The sequence below is a fragment of the Lithobates pipiens genome, unplaced genomic scaffold (assembly GCF_037356315.1).
Source record: "Lithobates pipiens isolate NorthernLeopardFrog02 unplaced genomic scaffold, aLitPip1_a1.2 Scaffold_19, whole genome shotgun sequence".
NCBI lineage: Eukaryota > Metazoa > Chordata > Amphibia > Anura > Ranidae > Lithobates > Lithobates pipiens.
In genome coordinates, this window is record NW_027507764.1 from 555,793,430 (window position 1) to 555,815,853 (window position 22,424).

Here is a 22,424-nt window from a genome sequence, read left to right on the forward strand (position 1 = left end):
TTACCAGTCCTTATAAGAACTTTTGTGGACCAAGCAGGTTGTGTATTAGTGTTTAGCAGACTGTACGTCAGTCCCTATACCGCTGAAGGACTGCTGCAGTATAGGGCAGCGGTCAGCAGTGGTGCACGTCAACCCTATCTATTGTGGACCGATAGCGGTCCTTACAGAACAGCAGACTGTACCGCACTCAAGCCTATGTACCGTAGCACCCTATACCAAGTTACCAGTCCTTATAAGAACTTTTGTGGAACAAGCAGGTTGTGTGTTAGTGATTAGCAGACTGTACGTCAGTCCCTATACCGCTGAAGGACTGCTGCAGTATAGGGCAGCGGTCAGCAGTGGTGCACGTCAACCCTATCTATTGTGGACCGATAGCGGTCCTTACAGAACAGCAGACTGTACCGCACTCAAGCCTATGTACCGTAGCACCCTATACCAAGTTACCAGTCCTTATAAGAACTTTTGTGGAACAAGTGAGTTGTGAATGTTTAGCAGACTGCAGCAGAAGGGCAGCAGTCAAGTATAATATCCTTTCTATATTTGGAAGAAAGAATATTATACATGTACAAGCCTATTACTGTACCACTGATACCAGTCCTGAAAAGAACCTTTGTGGAACTAATAATAACAGCAAGTCTTTAAAATTACCCTCACTGCCTGACAACACTGCTTCCTTCCTGTCCCTATACAAATTGGCAAAAAAAGAGAACGATTAGTGGTTACTGGAACAGCTCTTTTGTGGACCTTGATAGTAACAGCTAATGATGATGATGATGATGATGATGATGAAAGACTAATCTGGCTGTCCCTGTAGCATACACCGTCCTTTCCCTTTCTCTAAACTAACAAAAGACACTCAGGCTGCTGCAAGAATCAGCAGCACAGCAAACCTATCAACACCTAACACCTATACCAGTCCTGAAAAGAACTTTTGTGTACCAAATAGCTAGTGGTTTATCTCTCCCTACTCCACACAGGAACCTGTCCCTATCGTAACAGAAGAAAGAATGTAAAATGGCCACCGGATCGGGTGTATTTATAGGTTAGGGGGAATGTACAAGTGTCCATGTGCTGTCATGTCTCAATTGGCTGTCCTGTATCACATGATAAACGTGTCACCAAAGGTTAAAGTTCTTGTATACATTAAACACGTAAGTCCGCCGCGGCGAACGACGGAAAAAGGCGTTCGAACGTGCGGACCGCGAATGTCGGAAATTCACCGCGAAACGACCGCCGGGCGAACCGTTCGGCCATCACTAGGGGGGACCCATACAACATTTTGCTATGGGGCCCTGTGATTTCTAGTTACGCCCCTGCTTGGAAGAACATTTTTGTTTCTGGGCGCCCCCACCAGTGGCTAAGGCCCAATTTTTCAGCCCCTGTTTAACAGGGGCGTGTAATTACAATTTTTGATGCAATACTTTGCAGCAGGGCTCATTCCTGCGCTCCAACTAGAGTATCTGGGAGGGGTTGCAGTGTCGTGGCACCAGCACCAGTGCCTAAGGCCCAATTTTTCTGCCCCTGTTCAGCAGGTGCATGTAATTACAATTCTTGATATAATAGTTCAGAGCAGGGCATACCAGAGCGCACCAAGAGTCGTTTTGAGGGCTTACAATGTTGTGGCAACACCAACACCTTAGACCCAAATTTCTGCAGAGCATATAGGGCATCCCCCTACTTTCAAACATCCAACTTACAAGCATTTCCTACTTGCAAACGTAAGGAGACAACAGGAAGTGAGATTAAATCTACACCTAGGAAGGGAAATTCTCTGCTGTAAGAGTTGATATGGGAAAAACGTGTCTCATCTCCTCTGATGCTTTATCCCAATCCTTGTTTTACGAAAAAACCCAAATTTTCAAAAAACATTGGCCATTGGGACAGAAAGTGAGGTGAAATCTTCTGAAGAGGTGCACAGACGGAAAAAAAAATGTTACAGGGGTGATAACCCTTCCCTATGTTTTCCAAAAAGCTTAAAAATAGATTTTTTGACTGGAGCTACACTTTAAAAATGTACCAGTTCAAAATTACAAACAGATTCTACTTAACAACAAACCTACACAGGCCCTGTCTGGTTTGCACCGCCTGTATACTGCTGTTCTGAGTATATAGGGCCTGGGGGCCCGCGCCTTTCCTTTTTTTAATTTGGGTACGAGGTTCCCCTTAATATCCGTACAAGACCCAAAGGGGCTGGTATTGGGCAGGGAGGAGGTACCCATGCCATTTTTCTCAATGATTTTCATCCATATTGCCGGGTCAGACATTACATTAAAACCGCAAGCAGTTTTAAATGACTTTTTCCATTAGAAATGTCATTTTGTGCAGGGACTGTTCTAAACACGGGAAACACGTGCCACTTCACAGGCATACTATAGACACCCCCCAGGCACGATATTTAAAGGAATATTTCCCTTTTTTTTCCACTTTAAGCGTCATTAAAATCAGTGCTCCCGAAAAAAACTTTTTTTTGCATTGATACATGTCTCCTGCGGCAGAAGCCCGGTCCCCAAACCCTTTTTAGGACAATGCAACTTGCATATTAGCCTTTAAAATTAGCACTTTTGATTTTGAACGTTCGAGTCCCATAGACTTTAATGGGGTCCTAAAGTTTCGCAAATTTTCAGTCCGTTCACAGGTTCTGGTGCAAACCGAACCGGGGGGCTGTTCGGCTCATCCCTAGTCTCCATACATCTTCCCATCAACTCAGACCAGCTTTCCTGTCCCTGCTGAAGAAAAGCATCTCCACAACATTGTTACATAGTTTCATAGTAGGTGAGGTTGAAAAAAGACACAAGTCCATCAGGTCCCAGCTATGTGTTTGATTATATGTCAGTATTACATTGTATATCCCTGTATGGTGTGGTTGTTCTGGTGCTTATCTAATAGTTTTTTTAAACTATCGATGCTCCCCGCTGAGTCCACCGTCTGTGGAAGGGAATTTCACATCCTTGCTGCTCTTACAGTAAAGAACCCTCTATGTAGTTTAAGGTTAAACCTCTTTTTCTTCTCATTTTAATGAGTGGCCACGTCTTGTTAAACTCCCTTCTGCAACAAAAAGGTTTTATCCCTATTGTGGGGTCACCAGTACAGTATTTATAAATTGAAATCATATCCCCTCTGAAGTGTCTCTTCTCCAAAAAGAAGTTCAGTGCTCACAACTTTCCCTCATAACTAATATGGTCCAGACCCTTTATTAGCTTGGAAAATTTATATAAGTGAAAATACCACTAAACCTGCGCAAATAACAAATTGCAATAGTAATAAAACAGTGATAATGAGTATGCAAATAAAACTGTAAGAAAATGAATTAAAATTAATGAATTAGAACCACGCTCTCTCCAAGATATAATATTTCAAAGTGATTTAAAATGCTCTAATTGCATAGACCAAAACCAACAAACATAATTAAGCATGTGATGTGAAAATATGTAAATTGTGTACAACCACAAAATTACAAACAAAATAATTGATCAAATTACGTGTATGTGATCAAAAAATATAATTATTTAAAAAGTGAATTCAAATCTTGTGAATCTTCTGAATCTTGGTGTATAACAAGGAATAGATCTTTCCACCACCATCACCTGCCACACATCCTACTCACCAAAATCCCATGACATCCATTACAGGTAGTCATATGCGCCTGTGGGTAATACCAAAATTCCTCACGATCACAGCTCTGGTCCAAGCGGACAATCAATCAGGAATAGATCAGCAGGTTAACACGAATGATTGCGGGAAATCTTAAGGCGAAAGATTTTTCATAACCACACCAGGTATACAAGGATTAGTGGAAAATAAAAAGAAAGAGGGTTTTCATGGTGAAGTATATCATAATTTATTCCAAAAATTTGAATTAAAAATAGGTTTAAAATCAAATGTCCATAGCAGTGTTCCAGACTGTGTTGCAAACGGCGGAAGTGATGTATCACGTTCAAGCCACCCTACGCCTTTCGTCAGCACACTCTGACGTCATCAGGGGTCATGTGATCGGATATGTCGCTTCCATATTTATACAAGTCCGCCAATTAAGGATATCCAATCTAGATCAATCCTTGCTCAAAATATGATAAAACCTCGTGAAACGTAATATAATTATAAATGACTATAAAAACAATTTATATTAAGGTAAATTAATTACATTTAAATTAGCATTCAAATTAAAATTATTGGAAATGTTGTATCCAAAGATATTACCATCTTGTGAACAAAAAACAAATGATAGATACGTATAAAGAAATAGAGCCATCTTGTGGCAAAAAAGAAAAATGGATTCAAATAGAATGGATTTACCTTTTACAATGAAAACTCCACAAACATGATTTCTTAATAATTGGATAAATAACAATTTAAATCAATATCTACATTGATACCCGCAGGCGTAAGTGTGTTTTATTTATAGATCCATTCAATTTCATTTTTTTAAATTTCCAGAAATTTTATTAGCTTAGTTGCCCTTCTTTGTGATGTTTTTCTGATGTATTTCTTTATTTATTTATAACTTTATGATGTATATAGTACTTCACATTTAACCAGAAACTACCAGCAGCCCGGGTGATTCTCCCTTCCAGCACGGCTCTCTCAGCCTCCCTTCCAGCACCCGCGCAGCGAATTTACATGCGTGTGGATGCCATTCAGAAATGCCTGGCTTGACCCATTCACTGGAATGAGTCATGTTTGGAGGTGATACTGCCTGTCTAATGTGACCCGTGGTAAAAAAAATAAAAAATCCACATTGTGACCACAGCACAGCAATGCGCACTAACATACCCGTGGCCTTTTTAACCTGCAGCTGGGTGGTCTGTAAAACCAGTGGCCTAACCACCTGTTTTTAAGCCCTCAAGTGTAAATAAGGCCATTGTGTAAACCGGCCCTTAGTATGTTGGGTTAGACAAGGAGGTTTTCAGAAAAATCAAGAGTTCAGGCTCCATTTATATATGCGTGTACTGTGAACACGTGAAAAAGCGTGTGTCTCTCTCATTAATGGCACCACAAACGCACACTAATAAATACCTGCTCTATGCCCAATAAGGGTTGGGGAGCTTCTTTGGTGTGCGGGCCATGAATCAAATGAACGGCTGCCCTATGTGTGTAAATAAAATGCGGGAACACAACATGGAGGTGTAAATGGGGCCTAAAACGGTGTGTCAATATTTTTTGTTTCAATTATTTTCTTTTTTGTCAATAAAGTTGTAAATTGTTAACAGAGGTTCATAAAATTTTGGGAACCAGAATTGGTTTATAATGTGATGTTTTATTGATGTTGGTAATTGGTAACTTTATGATGTGTAGCAAGGTCCCAGGCCTCCTTTGATCTAATGAGAAATTCCAGGGCCAGGGATAGCTGACAATCTTCTGTATGTACTGTAGTGGGTTGTGAGGCATTGTGGGTGCAGAGTTAAAGTTAAAGTTATTGGGCGCCAGACACTTCTTGAATGCAAAATAAAGTTTATTTCTCTTACCAAACTTTTTGGGGGGAGAGAGGGTTAGAGCCGGGACACCCTTAGGTAGTTGAAAGATTAAACGACAGACTCCGAGACTTCAATAGGGGGACAGTCATGCAGGGAAAGACATCCAACAAGACACAACAGCTGCATGTGCAGGAATGCTGCCTCCTATGGCAACAGTCTTTAACAGTACTTTGTAGTTATTCAGCCCACTGAGCTCCCAGTCTCTTACTAGACCCACTGATTCACTGCCACTAAATTCCTTAAACTCCTCCTATCTTCACGGTGGTATCTTCCTCATCTTCCTCTGCTGGGTCCCTAGCTTGGCACTCAAGATACCTCTCAAGCGTCACCCCACTGGCCTGCTCGGTCCCTGGCTTTACACACAAGGCTGCTCTGCAAGCGTTACCTCCGCTGGTTGGGTCCCTGGCTTGATAACCACTGAAGTTTCCCAATTCTTCACCGTTCCCTGTTGGTGAGAATACTGCTCTGGTACTTGCTTCAGTTACTCACTGTGGTCCCTGGTAATTAGGCGGATAGTCCCTTACTGGCGACAGCTTCTCCTCTAATTCTGACCATGACAGGCTCTCTGGCCGGCAGAACCGTAATTTTTGGTTGAACTGCAAGCCTTAGTGCCAACCCTGTGCTGCTCTCTTGCTTCTGGATAGGCCCTCAGACAGCCCAGCAGCCAGATGTGCCCGGGATAGGCACAAACTCCAGCCTGGCTGTACAACACACGTCGACCCAGACAGCAGTCCGGGTGGCACAGAACATAGATCTGTAGAATATATAGGCTCTCCCAGCATGCTAAGGGATTCAAGAAAACCCATGCCCATTGGCTGAGATACCCCATATACCCATAACCTGACCTTGCGTTGCCCTTCTCATGTCTAGTACCACCAAGTACCTGGCCACCTAGTGGTAGAAGAGAAAAGTGGAACAAGGCCAAACTTAGGGAGAAATCAATAGACCTCTAACAATCAACCAGGATAATTATTTCTGGTAAGTAAATTTGTGAGGAGCAACCCTGCCTAAACTTCAGGGTGCTACAGATGTATTCAGTACTTCACATTTAACCAGAAATCTCCGGCAGCCCCGGTGCTTCTCCCTCCCAGGACGGCCCCTTCAGCCTCTGTTCTATCCAGCCACACTCAACCTGTGACATCACATCACACTACAGCTACAAGCGCATGCCATTGGCCATGTTAACTTCCAGCTCGGTGGTCTGTAAAACCAGTGGCCTTAAAAACCTGGTTTTATGCTCTCACGTGTAAATGAGGCCATTATGGAAATGGACCCTTAGGCCTCTTGCACACGAGACTCCTGTTTGAGCATCTACTTTTTTCAGACTTTTTCTTTTTTAAGGTATTTTTACGCATTTTCACTCACATGCATTTGTGCAATTTTCATGCACATTTCTGCACATGTGCAGAAGCTTGTTCTCACGTTGGCAATGTCAATTGACAATCTGCGCGTACTTATGCACAAACGCGCGCAACATGCACATTTGCGCGCATGAGGTGTAAATTACTTACCAAAAATGCAGATTTTTCTATTTTTTTTAACTGAAGAATACACAGCGCTTGTTTACGCGCCTGTGTGCATAGGCACATTACAATTAAAGTGGTTGTAAACCCTCTGGGACCACTTTTACCTTCAGGTAAGCCTAGATTAAGGCTTAATATATGCAACAAATATATGCAAAAGACTGGCACCGATGTCTACGGCGCGGCGCACTGAGGCTTAAAGTGAAAAAAAAAGTGAAATATTCCTTTAAATATCATGCCTGGGGGGTGTCTATAGTATGCCTGTGAAGAGGCACGTGTTTCCCGTGTTTAGAACAGTCCCTGCACAAAATGACATTTCTAATGGAAAAAAAAGTCATTTAAAACTGCTTGCGGTTTTAATGTAATGTCTGGTTCTGGCAATACGGATGAAAATCATTGAGAAAAATGGCATGGGTAGCCCCCCTTGCCCATTACCAGCCCCTTTGGGTCTTGTACGGATATTAAGGGGAACCCCATACCCAAATTAAAAAAAGGAAAGGCGTGGGGTCCCTAGGCCCTATATACTGAGAACAGCAGTATACAGGCGGTGCAAACAAGACAGGGACTGTGTAGGTTTGTTGTGTTAAGTAGAATATGTTTGTAATTTTGAACTGGTAAATTTTCAATGTGTAGCTCCAGTCAAAAAATCTATTTTTAAGCTTTTTGGAAAACATAGGAAAGGGTTATCACCCCTGTATAATTTTTTTTTGCCTAATTTTTTCATCTCACTTCCTGTTGTCTCCTTCCGTTTGCAAGTAGGAGACATTTGTAAGTTGGGTGTTTGAAAGTAGGGGCCTGCCCTATATGCTATGCAGAAATTTGGGCCTAAGGTGTTGGTGTTGCCACAACACTGTAAGCCCTCAAAGTGACTCTTGGTGGGCGCTGGAACACCCTGCTGTGAACTATTATATTAAGAATTGTAATTACGTGTCATTGTTGAACAGTGGTAGAAAAATTGGGCCTTTGGTGGTGGTGGTGCTGGTGCCACAACGCTGTAAGTCCTCACAGTTACTCTTGGTGGGTGCTGGAACGGGCCCTGCTGTGAAATATTATATCAAGAATTGTAATTACATGTACCTGTTAAACAGGGGCTGAAAAATTGGGCCTTAGGCAATGGTGCCACAACACTACCTAGTGGTGCACTTGCGACTCCTACGTAGTGCATATGTCACCTGGTCTCAGGTGACCTGACACACTGGTGCTGGTGCCACAACACTGCAACCACTCACAAATATTGTAGTTGAGCTCAGCAACGAACCCTCCTGCAAAATATTGCATCAAAAATTGTAATTACATGCCCCTCTTAAACGGGGGCGGAAAAATTGGGCCTTAGGCACTGGTGCCACAACACTGCAACCCCTCACAGATACTCTAGTTGGAGCGCAGGAATGAGCCCTGCTGCAAAGTATTGCTATAAAAAATTGGGCCTTAGCCACTGGTGGCGGCGCCCAGAACCAAAAATGTTTTTCCAAGCTATGAGCAGGATCATTGAGGAGGAAGAGGATAGTCACTCAGCATCAGCATAGGCAGTCTTGAAGGGATCTGACATTTAAAAAAAAAAAGATTTGGTTACATCAGCTTCAGGTGCTTGGTAGCTGGTGGTGATCCAAGACTGATTCATCTTTATGAAGGTCAGTTGATCAACTGAGACGCCGGACAGGCACACCCTGTGATCAGTTACAAAGCCTCCAGCAGCACTGAATGTGCGTTCCGTAAGAACGCTGGATGCAGGACAGGCCAGTAGCTCAATTACATACTGTGCTAGCTCTGGCCAGTGATCCATCCTCAAGACCCAGTAACCCAGAGGATTTTCGTTGGGAAAGGTGTCCAAGTCTGACCTTGCCCCTAGGTATTCCTGCACCATGTAAATCAGACGCTGGCGATGGTTGCTGGAACCAATCATACCTTGGGGCTGCGGACTAAAATGTCTGAACGCATCGGTCAGATGGCCACCTTCTCCACCGCTCCTTCTGTGACTGGCCGAAGCCTCAGCAACACGTTGTTCAGGACCAGGAATTTGTAACCACCCACTCTCTTGGAACGCATTGCACAGACCTTTCTGCAAGGCCTCCCGGAGATGTCTCATCCTCTGCTCCCTCTGCAACGGCAAGATAAGGTCTGCAACCAGGCCCGGACTGGGACAAAAAAAATAGGCACGGGCATTTTGGATTGAGCAGAACATGATATGTTGACCGTCCCTTCCCCACTCTCCACCCTGACAAATCCCCCGAGAGAGGGGAGGGGGGAACCCAGCAGAGGTGTGGGGGGGTGAGGTGGGACCAGGAAAGAGCATGGGGGATGGAGAGCACAGGGAAGAACCTTGAGAACATAGGGTGGGGCGAGAGCACAGGGAGGAAGAGAAGAGCACAAGGGGCAGCGGAGAGCATGGGGGGAGGGGGAGAGGACAGGAGGCAGCAGAGATCATGGGGGAAGGTGGAGAGCACAGCAAGGGTGGTGGAGAGCACAGGGAGGGTGGTGGAGAGCATGGGGGGAGGTGGAGAGTGCAGGGAGGGCGGCGGAGAGCATGGGGGAGGTGGAGAGCGCAGGGGGGCAGCAAAGAGCATGGGGGAAGGTGGAGAGCACAGGGAGGGCGGCGGAGAGCACAGGGAGGGTGGTGGAGAACACAGGGAGGGCGGTGGAGAGCATGGGGAGGTGGAGTACACTGGGGGGTGGCAGAGGGCATGGGGGAGGTGGAGAGCACTGGGGGGTGGCAGAGAGCATGTGGGAGGTGGAGCGCACTGGGGGGGTGGCAGAGGGCATGGGGGAGATGGAGCGCACGGGGGGGTGGCAGAGGGCAGGGGGGAGGTGGAGCGCACCGGGGGGTGGCAGAGAGCATGGGGAAGGTGGAGAGCACAGGGAGGGTGGCGGAGAGCATGGGGGGATGGAGCACACTGGGGGATGGCAGAGAGCATGGGGGAGGTGGAGTGCACTGGCGGGGGGTGGCAGAGAGCATGGGGAGGTGGAGCACACTGGGGGTTGGCAGAGAGCATAAGGGAGGTGGAGAGCATCGGGGGAGGTGGAGAGTGCACGGAGGCAGCAAAGAGCATGGGGGGAGGTGGAGGACACAGGGAGGGTGGTGGAGAGCACAGGGAGGGCGGTGGAGAGCATGGAGGAGGTGGAGAGCACAGGGAGGGTGGTGGAGAACACAGGGAGGGTGGTGGAGAGCATGGGAAGTTGGAGCGCACTGGGGGGGTGGCAGAGGGCATGGGGGAGGTAGGACGCACTGGGGGGTGGCAGAGAGCATGGGGAGGTGGAGCATACTGGAGGGTGGCAGAGAGCATGGGGGAGGTGGAGTGCACTGGTGGGGGGTGGCAGAGAGCATGGGGGAGGTGGAGTGCACGGGGGGTGGCAGAGAGCATGGGTGAGGTGGAGAACACTGGGCGGGTGGCAGAGAGCATTGGTGAGGTGGAGTGCACTGGCAGGGGGTGGCAGAGAGCATGGGGGAGGTGGAGCGCACTGGGGGGTGGCAGAGAGCATGGGGAGGTGGAGCACACTGGAGGGTGGCAGAGAGCATGGGGGAGGTGGAGTGCACTGGTGGGGGGTGGCAGAGAGCATGGGGGAGGTGGAGCGCACGGGGGGTGGCAGAGAGCATGGGTGAGGTGGAGTGCACTGGGGGGTGGCAGAGAGCATGGGGAGGTCGACAACCCTTGGGCGGGTGGCAGAGAGCATGGGAGAGGTGGAGCGCACTGGTGGGTGACAGAGAGCATGGGGGAGGTGGAGTGCAATGGCGGGGGGTGGCAGAGAGCATGGGGAGGTGGAGTGCACTGGGGGGGTGGCAGAGGGCATAGGGGAGGTGGAGTGCACTGGGGGGAGGCAGTGAGCATGGGGGAGGTGGAGTGCACTGGCGGGGGGTGACAGAGAGCATGGGGGAGGTGGAGTGGCAGAGAGCATGAGGAGGCAAAGAGTATGGGTGGTGTAGAGAGCCCAGGGGGGAGGGGGGCAGCAGTAATAAGCAGGACAGGAGGAGGGGTGGGGGTGGGTGCATATAGAACAATCATTCTCTCCATCTTCCTCCTGCAGTCTCCTGCTTCTCCTCTACCTCTCGCAGGCATTCCGATACTGCAGAAGGAAGATGGAGAGAATGATTGTTCTATATGCAGCCGCCCCCACCACTCCTCATATCCTGGTTATAAGGGGGTGAGCACAGAGCACGAGCGGAACTCAGGCCGCGTACACACGCGGGGACTGTTCGCTCAACTTTGTCCGCTGAACAGTGTTTCGGCGGACAGTCCGCTCGTGTGTGGGCTTTCAGCGGACAGTTTCAGCGGACAGTCTGCTGAACAAAGTTTTTCGGAAATTCCGAAAAACTGTCCGCTGAAACTCTGTTTCAGCGAACAGTCCCCTCGTGTGTAGGCTTGTTCGTCAAACTAAGTTCCGCGCATGCTCAGAAAGGATTTACACGCCGAAGTTTGCATTGCAGTGTATAGGACGTCGTATTTTTCGTCCCGTCGTACGTGCCGTTCACGTCATCGTGCACGGTTTCAGCGGACTGTTCGTTCGTCGTGTGTGGGCAAGTCCGTCCATGCTCATTTTGAGCGGACTGTCCGCTGAAACTGTTTGACGGACAAAGTTGAGCGAACAGTCCCCGCGTGTGTACGCGGCCTCACGTTTTCTGTTGTCCGGTGTTCTGCCAGGACTCAACAGCAGGTGTCTGCTCTGGCTCCTCCCCCTTCACAGTCACGCCCCCTGGCAGGCTGCCACCGATGGCCAACCTATACGGCCGAAGGCTTCACATCTAGCTTCACCCCCTCTATGTTTTCATCTCCCGGCGCCGATGAGCTGAGTTTAACTGGCAGCTCGGCGGCCGCGGAGAGGCTGCATGAGCGGCGCGGGCTCAAAGATTGCCCTATGACCAATCCGGGCCTGTCTGCAACCTTATCCTTGTACCGTGGATCAAGGAGAGTTGCCAGCCAGTAATGATCCCTCTCCTTGATCCACCGAATATGAGGATCCTTCCGCAGGCTTTGCAGAATCAGCGAGGCCATGCAGCGTAGGTTAGCTGAGGCATTTGGTCCGGAGTCCTCTGGGTCACTAAGGACGACATGATCCGCAGCCACCTCCTCCCAGACACGTACAAGTCCAAAGGTTTCTTGGGACTGTAAATCATCCCTAAAAGACTGCTGCTGATGCTGAATGCCAGGCTCCACCTCTATGCTGACACAACCCTCCTCCTCTTCCTCCTCCTCCTCTTCCTGTGTGATTGGCGGGACAGCAGGAACACTGTCTGGATAAAGGGGGCCTTGAGAGGCAAGAAGTCCTCCTCTTCCTGCCTCAAGTGCCCTGAGCAGCGTGTGCTCCAACAGGTGGACACGAGGTACAGTGTCACTGATGCATGCACTGTCACTGCTCTCCATCCTCGTGGCCTCCTCAAATGGTGACAGGACAGGGCATGCATCCCTGATCATGGCCCACTGGCATGGGGGGAAAAAAACGAGCTCCCCTGACCCTGTCCTGGTGTCGTAGTTGCATAGGTACTCATTGATGGCCCTCTGCCAGCCAAGCACTTGCATTATATTACCGACGGAAACTAACACAGACTTTCCTGGCCTGCCTCAGAACATCCTGTAAGCCCGGGTACCTGCCCAAGAACCGCTGCACCACCAAGTTAAGGACATGAACCACACAGGGCACATGGGTCAGTTGTCCCTGTCGGAGGGCAGAGAGGAGGTTGGTGCCATTGTCGCAAACCACCATTCCTGGCTTAAGCTTTGCGTGGCGTCAATCACCTCTCAGCCTGACACTGCAGAGCTGACAAGATAATCTGCCCCAGTGTGGCTCCTGTCCCCCAAGCACACCAGCACAAGCACGGGATGGCATCTTTTTGCCTGCATATTTGTGTAGCCCCTTGAACGCCTACGGAGCACCACTGGTTCCGAGGACACAGCACAGGAAGAGGCCATGGAGGAAGAAGAAGAGGAGGGGGTGGAGGAGAGAGGTGTGTCACAACCAGTAGTAGCATTTTGGAGGCGTGGTGGCAGAACAACCTCCAACACTACTGAACCTTGTCCTGCATCCTTCCCAGCTGCCAGAAGAGTCACCCAATGCGCCGTGAAAGATAGGTAACGTCCTTGTCCATGCCTGCTGGACCATGAGTCAGCGGTAATATGCACATTACCGCTGACCACCCTGTCCAGCGAGGCATGGACATTGCCTTCCACATGCCGGTAGAGAGCTGGAATCGCCTTCCGTGAGAAAAAGCGGGGTTTGGGAACCTGCCACTGAGAAACCGCACATTGCACAAACTCACAGAAGGGGGCCGAGTCTACCAACTGAAAAGGCAGCAGTTGAAGTGCTAGCAATTTAGCCAAGCTAGCATTCAACCGCTGGGCATGTGGATGGCTGGGGGTTAACTTCTTTAGACGGTCCAGCAGCTGTGGCAGGGAAATTTGCCTGCTACAATCGGACGTCGGTGTACTGCTAGCAGAGTGCCCGCAAGTACTTGACTGTGACACACCTAATTCTACACCTTCATTCCTCTCAGTGCAGGTTTCAGAGAGGACTGAAGGTATAGTGGGGTTGGAGATCCCAGCTGATGAGGAGCAAGGAGAGGTCCACTTTGTTCTTTGGTGTGGGTCTTTAAGGTACGCTTGCCAATGAACTGCATGGCAGGTCAACATATGTCTGGTCAAGCATGTGGTGCCCAAGCGACTGATGTTTTGGCCACGCGAGATACGCTTGAGACATATGTTGCAAATAGCAGCGGTGCAATCTGATGCACTTGTCTCAAAAAAGACCCATACCAAAGAACTTTTGGAATAACACGCAGAGGCAGTGCCTACACAGGCGAAGCTCTGCGGTGTGATTCAGTCGGTGTGCTGCCCTTAAGCTGGCCCCTGGAGGGCATCCTGCCTCAATGGAGATGTGCCTCTTCCTTCTCTCTCCTATCAGGCACCCACGTGGAGTCAGTGACCTCATCATCCCATCCCTCCTCATCAGGCCCGGACTGGGACAAAAAATAGGCCCGGGCATTTTAGATTGAGCAGCCAACCTTTCCAGGGACGGGGGGGGGGGGGTTCGGTAGACATTAGCAGGGGGGGCTGGTGTTGGTCCTCCAGACTGTAATGTGCAGGGACACTGTGATATAAAGGGAACTGCACTAAAAAGGGGCACTGCAATGATTACAGTGCCCTTTTACGGGGCAGTCCCCTTTATATTATAGTGTCCCAGTCCTATTGTGGCCATGCCAGTACTGTCTGTCTCCTATTGTGTCCATGGCCCAGTGACACTGACCTGCTCTCTGGCGGTGCGGTAGAGCGTGTCTCTCTCTCTGGTTTTGCAGGTACAGCGTGGCTCTTTCTCTGGTGGTGTGGTACAGCGTGGCTCCCATTGGTGGCGCGGTTACAGGGTGGCTCCCTCTGGTGCTGCGGGTACAGGGTGGCTCCCTCTGGTGCTGCGGGTACAGGGTGGCTCTCTCTGGTGGTGCGGGTACAGCGTGGCTCTCTGGTGGTGCGGTGCAGCGTGACTCTCTCTGGTGGTGCGGTGCAGCGTGGCTCTCTGGTGGTGCGGTGCAGCGTGACTCTCTCTGGTGGTGCGGTGCAGCGTGGCTCTCTCTGGTGGTGCGGTGCAGAGTGGCTCTCTCTGGTGGTGCGGTGCAGCGTGGCTCTCTCTGGTGGTGCGGTGCAGCGTGGCTCTCTCTGGTGGTACGGTGCAGCGTGACTCTCTCTGGTGGTGCGGTGCAGCGTGGCTCTCTCTGGTGGTGCGGTGCAGCGTGGCTCTCTCTGGTGGTGCGGTGCAGCGTGGCTCTCTCTGGTGGTGCGGTGCAGCGTGGCTCTCTCTGGTGGTGCGGTGCAGCGTGACTCTCTCTGGTGGTGCGGTGCAGCGGGACTCTCTCTGGTGGTGCGGTGCAGCGTAGCTCTCTCTCTCTGGTTGTGCTGGGGCTATTAGTTCCCCCAGCACAGTCCTCTGTTTCATTTGCCATGTCTTCTGTAGTAGCTGCTACAAGCACTCATCAGCTTGTTTCTGGGTTTTCTCTTTCACCCCAGCAGAGTGCATGCTGGGGACTGTAGTCTGCTCCCTGCTGAGACCAATGGTGCCATGTATCTTTGGGACTATATTTCCCATGATGCCCCTCTAGTTTCTTCTGATTGGCCCTCTGTTTTGGCCAATGGGGAGGGAAAACGACCATACAGGAACGCCTTCTCTTCCCCTGCTGCCGACGTGAGAAGGGGAGGGGGAGCGAGGGGGGAATAGTGACAGCAGCCTGCAGCTCTCCCCACCATGCAGACACCCATGGCTGGAGGAGGAGAGCCGAACTGTCAGCGCAGCGCTGAGGCTGAGCTGTGTGTGAGAGAGATACACAGCACAGCCCATGCAGCCGCCAGTTCCGCATGACACAGGCACTGCCGTATTGCGGTAGGCGAGCGGCGGCCGTGGCCTGTGTTACCCACGATCAGGCCGTGGCCAGCGCTTACCTCCCGCTGTGCGGCCTGATCATCAACAGGCCAGGGGCAGCCCCGGCCCACCGGGCAAATGCCCGGTCTGCCCTGGAGCAAACCTGGCAGTACACTACAGCTGGTGGAACATGACTGCCAGATTGCTGTCCTTCTTGGGCATCCCCTCTTTCTGGGCTCACGCTACTGCCTTCTTCTAGCTGGGTATCATCATCAGAGCCTTCAAAACGCTGGGCATCCTCCTGGAGCATGTACCCAACACTGTGCTCAAACAGTTCGGGGGACTCCTCAGGAGGATATGGTGGGTCTAGGGAAAGAGTGACTGATGACATTGAGACAAGGGAAGAAGCCGCTTTGGCAGCTGCTTTGCCAGTACTCTGAGCCTGGGTGAGAGAGGATGAGGAGGATGAGGAGGGCTTGGTCATCCACTCTACCAAGTCTTTGGCATGTTGCGGCTCAACAAGTCCAGCTGCCGAAAATTAGGACAAGCGTGTCCCATGGCCACGTGCTGATGACGATGCACCGCGTCCACAACTGGCACTGTTGCCTCTAGACACAGAGCCTGCTTGCCCTCTTTTATTGACTTGTGACTGTCTGCCTCTCCTTGTTGGCCTTCCAGACATACTTATGGCCTGCAGGGAGATAAGAACACCAGCAATTGGGGTATACATCAACTGTAACTGCTGCAGCTGCCTGTGGTATAGGACTAGAATAACACGAGCAATTGGGTTAGCTTCAAGTGTACACTGTGCAGGTGGCACAATACATTGACTGTAACTGCTGCAGCTGCCTGTGGCATAGGACTAGAACAACACCAGCAATTGGGGTAGCTTCAGGTGTACACTGTGCAGATGACACAGTACCCTGACTATAACTGCTGCAGCTGCCTGTGGTATAGGACTAGAACAACACCAGCAATTGGGGTAACTTCAGGTGTACACTGTGCAGGTGGCACAATACACTGACTGTAACTGCTACAGCTGCCTGTGGTATAGGACTAGAACAACACCAGCTACATAGTTAGTCAGGCTGAAAAAAGACACAAGTCCATCCAATTCAACCACAAAAAATAAATAAATAATATCATACAATCCCATATACCCAATTCTATATTCACAGTTGATCCAGAGGAAGGCAAAAAAAACAAAACAGCAGAGCATGATCCAATTTGCAAAAGCAGGGGAAAAAATTCCTTCCTGATCACCCGAGAGGCAATCGGATTTTCTCCGGATCAACTTTACCTATAAATGTTAGTACCCAGTTATATTATGTACACTTAGGAAATAATCCAGGCCCTTCTTAAAGCAATCCACTGAGCTGGCCAAAACCACCTCTGCAGGGAGTCTGTTCCACATTTTCACAGCTCTTACTGTGAAGAAACCTTTCCATATTTGGAGATGAAATCTATTTACCTCTAGACGTAAAGAGTGCCCCCTTGTCCTCTTTGTTGACTGTAAAGTGAATAACTCGACACCAAGTTCACTATATGGACCCCTTATATATTTGTACATGTTGATCATATCCCCCTTAATCTCCTCCTATCAACAGTGAATAAATTCAGTTCCTCTAATATTTCCTCATAGCTGAGCTCCTCCATGCCTCTTATCAGTTTGATAGCCCTTCTCTGCACTTTCTCCAGTTCCCCGATATCCTTTTTGAGAACTGGTGCCCAAAACTGAACTGCATATTCCAGATGAGATCTTACTAATGATTTGAACAGGGGCAAAATTATATCTCTCTCTCTGGAGTCCATACCTCTCTTAATACAAGAAAGGACTTTGCTCGCTTTGGAAACCGCAGCTTGGCATTGCATGCTATTATTAAGCTTATGATCTACCAAAACCCCCAGATCCTTCTCCACTATGGATCCCCCCAGTTGTACTCGTCCTAAAATGTATGATGCATGCATATTCTTAGCCCCCAAGTGCATAACTTTACATTTCTCAACATTAAACCTCATCTGCCACATAGTCGCCCCAATTAGACAGAGCATTGAGGTCGGCTTGTAAAATGGAGACATCCTATAAGGACATTATTCCACTGCATAGCTTGGTGTCATCTGCAAAGACGGAAATGTTACTTTTGATCCCAGACCCAATATCATTTATAAAGATATTAAAAAGTAAGGGTCCCAGCACTGAACCTTGGGGTACACCACTGATAACCTTAGACCATTTAGAGTAAGAATCATTAACCACGACTCTCTGAATTCTATCTTTTAGCCAGTTTTCTATCCATTTACAAACTGATATTTCCAAACCTGTATACTTTACCTTACACATGAGCCGTGTGTGGGGAACTGTAACGAACGCCTTTGCAAAATCCAAGTATACCACGTCCACCGCCACCCCTTTGTCCAAGCTTTTACTTACCTCCTCATAAAAAGAAATCAGGTTTGTCTGACAACTTCTGTCTTTCATGAATCCATGCTGTCTGTTGCTTAAAATATTTTTTTCCTGCAAGAACTCGTCTATGTGGTCTTTTATTAATCTCTCCAGTATCTTCCCAACTATAGAAGTTAAACTAACAGGTCTATAGTTACTTGGTAAAGACTTTGTTCCCTTTTTAAATATGGGCACCACATTGGCCCTGCGCCAATCCAGTGGTACTATTCCTGTCATTAATGAGTCCCTAAAAATTAGATACAATGGCTTTGAAATTACAGAGCTCAATTCCTTTAGGATCCGTGGGTGGATGCCATCAGGTCCAGGTGCTTTATCCACCTTTATTCTGTCCAAATATTTCTGGACCATATCACTTTTGAGCCATTGTGGATTTGGGGCTGTGTCACTATCACCCCCATTATGGACATGAGCTCCCCCATGCTCCTTTGTATACACTGAGCTGAAGAAAGTATTTAATAAATTAGCCTTCTCTTTGTCCCCAGTCACCCACTCCAGATTATTTTGTAAAGGGCCTACATGCTCAGACATGACCTTTTTACTATTAATATATTTGAAGAATTTTTGGGGGTTTGTCCTACTATCTTTTGCAATCTGTCTTTCATTTTGAATTTTTGCATCCTTGATTTCCTTTTTACATATTCTGTTATATTCTTTGTTACTTTCAAATGACACTAGTGTTCCTTCATTTTTATAAGCTCTTTTCTTATAGTTTATAGCTTTTTTAACTTTGGCCGTGAGCCACATAGGTTTTATTTTTAGCCTTTTAAACGTATTGCCCATGGGAATATACTTTGCAGTGAGATCACAAACAGTCTTTTTTAAGAATTCCCATTTCTTTTCTGTGCCCATTGATGCCAATATTCTCTGCCAGTCTAGGTCCTGGAGAGCAGCCCTCATCCTTGGAAAATTTGCTGTCTTGAAATTAAGTGTTTTTATATTTCCCGTATGTGGTTTTTGCTTACAGCTAACATCAAATGAAATTATGTTATGGTCTCTGCTACCCAGGTGTTCCTTTATCTGAATATTAGTAATACGCTCTGCATGGTTTGAGATTACCAAGTCCAACAGAGCATCATTCCTAGTTGGGGCCTCAATAAACTGGACCATAAAATTGTCCTGTAATAGGTTTATAAATTTTTGCCCTTTAACTGTCTCAGCAGTGCCATTACTCCAGTCAATTTCTGGGCAGTTAAAATCCCCCATTATTATCACTGTCCCAGCCCTTGCAGCCCTTTCTATCTGTGCAAGGAGCTGAGTCTCCACCTCCTCATTAACATTGGGTGGTCTTTAAGAAACTCCAATGATTAACTTTGAACTATGCACATCTGTATGCAGTTCCACCCATAATGTTTCAGACTCATCACACTCTCCGTCCACCAGATCCTCTTTCTCACTTGCTTTGAGATCACTTCTCACATATAGACAGACCCCTCCACCTTACCTTTTTACTCTGTCTTTCCGAAAGAGTAGCTTCAGGTGTACACTGTGCAGGTGGTACAATACACCGACTGTAACTGCTACAGCTGCCTGTGGTATAGGACTAGAACAGCACCAGCAATTGGGGTAGCTTCAGGTGTACACTGTGCAGGTGGCACAATACACCGACTATAACTGCTACAGCGGCCTGTGGTATATGACTAGAACAATACCAGCAATTGGGGTAGCTTCAGATGTACACTGTGCAGGTGGCACAATACACTGACTGTAACTGCTGCAGCTGCCTGTGGCATAGGACTAGAACAACACCAGCAATTGGGGTGGCTACAGGTGTACACTGTGCAGGTGGCACAATACACTGACTGTAACTGCTGCAGCTGCCTATGGCATAGGACTAGAACAACACCAGCATTTGGGGTAGCTTCAGGTGTACACTGTGCAGGTGGCACAATACACCGACTGTAACTGCTACAGCTGCCTGTGGTATATGACTATAACAACATAAGCATATGGGGTACCTTCAGGTGTACATGGTTACAGCTGCCTGTGGTATAGGACTAGAACAACGGGAGCAATTGGGGTAGCTTCAAGTGTACACTGTGCAGGTGGCACAATACATTGACTGTAACTGCTGCAGCTGCCTATGGTATAGGACTAGAAACACGAGCAATTGGGTTAGCTTCAAGTGTACACTGTGCAGGTGGCACAATACATCGACTGTAACTGCTGCAGCTGCCTGTGGCATAGGACTAGAACAACACCAGCGATTGGGGTAGCTTCAGGTGTACACTGTGCAGGTGGCACAATACACCGACTGTAACTGCTACAGCTGCCTGTGGTATATGACTAGAACAACATGAGCATATGGGGTAGCTTCAGGTGTACACTGTGCAGGTGGCACAATACACTGAATGTAACTGCTGCAGCTGCCTGTGGTATAGGACTAGAACAACACGAGCAATTGGGGTAGCTTCAGGTGTACACGGTTACAGTTGCCTGTGGTATAGGACTAGAACAACACAAGCAATTGGGTTAGCTTCAAGTGTACACTGCGCAGGTGGCACAATACATTGACTGTAACTGCTGCAGCTGCCTGTGGTATAGGAAAAGAAGAACACCAGCAATTGGAGTTGCTTCAGGTATACACCGTGCAGGGGGCACAATACACTGACTGTAATTGCACTAGGTTCAAAAGAAATTTAGACACTGTCTCTGCCTATCTGTCTCTGAGCTGCCGCAACACACTATGCAAGAGCCTCCTGCCTGTGGCCAATTATGGCTCTCCTCGCTGCCGGTGCTGTAATTGGCCAAGCATGTGGGTCATAGTGCATGCTTGGCCAATCATCGGCCAGCAATGCACTGTGATCCCGCAGTGCATTATGGGCCGTGAGCGCCACTCGAATATGGCGCGACCGGCCCATAAAGGTCCGGCTTCGCCGAACGGGCGAACAGCCGGTATTTGAGTCGAACTTGCGTTCGACTCAAACACCCAGCTCATCCCTAGTGTAAACACACAAATCCTTGTGCTGTCAGAGAGAAGACAGATTGTGTGTTCCTACAAAGTAGGGACAGCGATCTGTCATCTCTCCTAGTTAGTCCCATCCCCACACAGTTAGAACACAGTGAGGGAACACACAGTTAACCCCTTGATAGCCCCCTAGTGTTAACCCCTTCCCTGCCAGTGACATTTTACAGTAATCAGTGCCTATTTATAGCACTGATCACTCTATAAATGTCAATAGTCCCAAAAATGTGTCAAAAGTCTCAGATCTATCCAAAAAAATCGCAGATCACCGCCATTACTAGTAAAAAAAATACTTTTCCCTCACAAAGCACCCCCCCCAAGCAAATATCTGACCCCCCCCCAGCACATATGGGCACAGTGGCTGCATATGATGGGAACAGTGGCTGTATGATTGGCACAGAGGCTGCATATGATGGGCACAGTGGTTGCATATGATGGGCATAGTGGCTGTATGATTGGCACAAAGGCTGCATATGATGGGCACAGTGGCTATATGATGGGCCCAGAGGCTGCATATGATGGACACAGTGGCTGTATGATTGGCACAAAGGTTGCGTATGATGAGCACAGTGGCTGTATGATGTGCACAGAGGCTGCATATGATGGGCATAGGGCGCATTTTATGGGCACAGAGGCTACATTTTATTGGCACAGAGGCTGCATATGATGGGCACAGTGGCTGCATATAATTGGCACAGTGGCGGCTGCATATGCTGGGCACAGTGGCTGTATAATTGGCACAGAGGTTGCATATGTTGGGCACAGAGGCTGCATATGATGGGCATAGGGTGCATTTTATGGGCACAGAGGCTGCATTTTATGGGCACAGAGGCTGCATATGATGGGAACAGAGGCTGCAAATGATATGCACATTGGCTGCATTTAATGGGGCGCAGTGGCTGCATTTTTTGGGGCACAATAAGGCTGCTATTGATGTTTTATCCAGAATTTTTCAGTTTATTTGCGCTCCCCAAAAAAATGTTAAGCACAAGCCGCCCCTGCCCCCCCAGCAAATATCTAACTCTCCCCACCCCCCTGCTAGCACTAGCCCTCTCCCCGGGACATATCTGACTCCTGCATTCCATGCATTCCACTCACAATTCAGCCACATGCACTGTTTGTTCCCCCCCCCCCCCCCCCAATAAAATGCCGACATTAAAGTGTACAGGTTTGGCTTGAAGAAAATGTGGCAACCCTATTTTACACCCTCACATGTAAATAAGACCACTGTGTAAACCGGCCCTTAGTATGGTGGGTCAGACACAGGTTTATAGAAAAAGAAAGAATTAGGGCTCCATTCACATCTGTGTGTACCATGAACGCACAAAAAAAACGCACATCATGCTTGTTAATGGCACCACAAAAAGCGCGGAATCATTTTACAGTGTAAATGGGGTTTAACTGCTTGCTGACCGCCTCACGCCGCTATACGTCGGCAAAAAGGCTCGTACAGGCAAACTAACGTACATGCACGTGGCCCTTTAAGAGGCGGCCAGCGGCACGCACATGCACCCACGGCAAGCTCCGTGAGGGGATACCCGCAATCGCCTCACGGAGAGGAAGAACAAGGAAGATGCTAATGTAAACAAGCATCTCCCCGTTCTGCCTAGTGACAGTGTCACTGATCATAGCTCTCTGTGTTCGGGAGCAGAGATCAGTGACGTGTCACATGT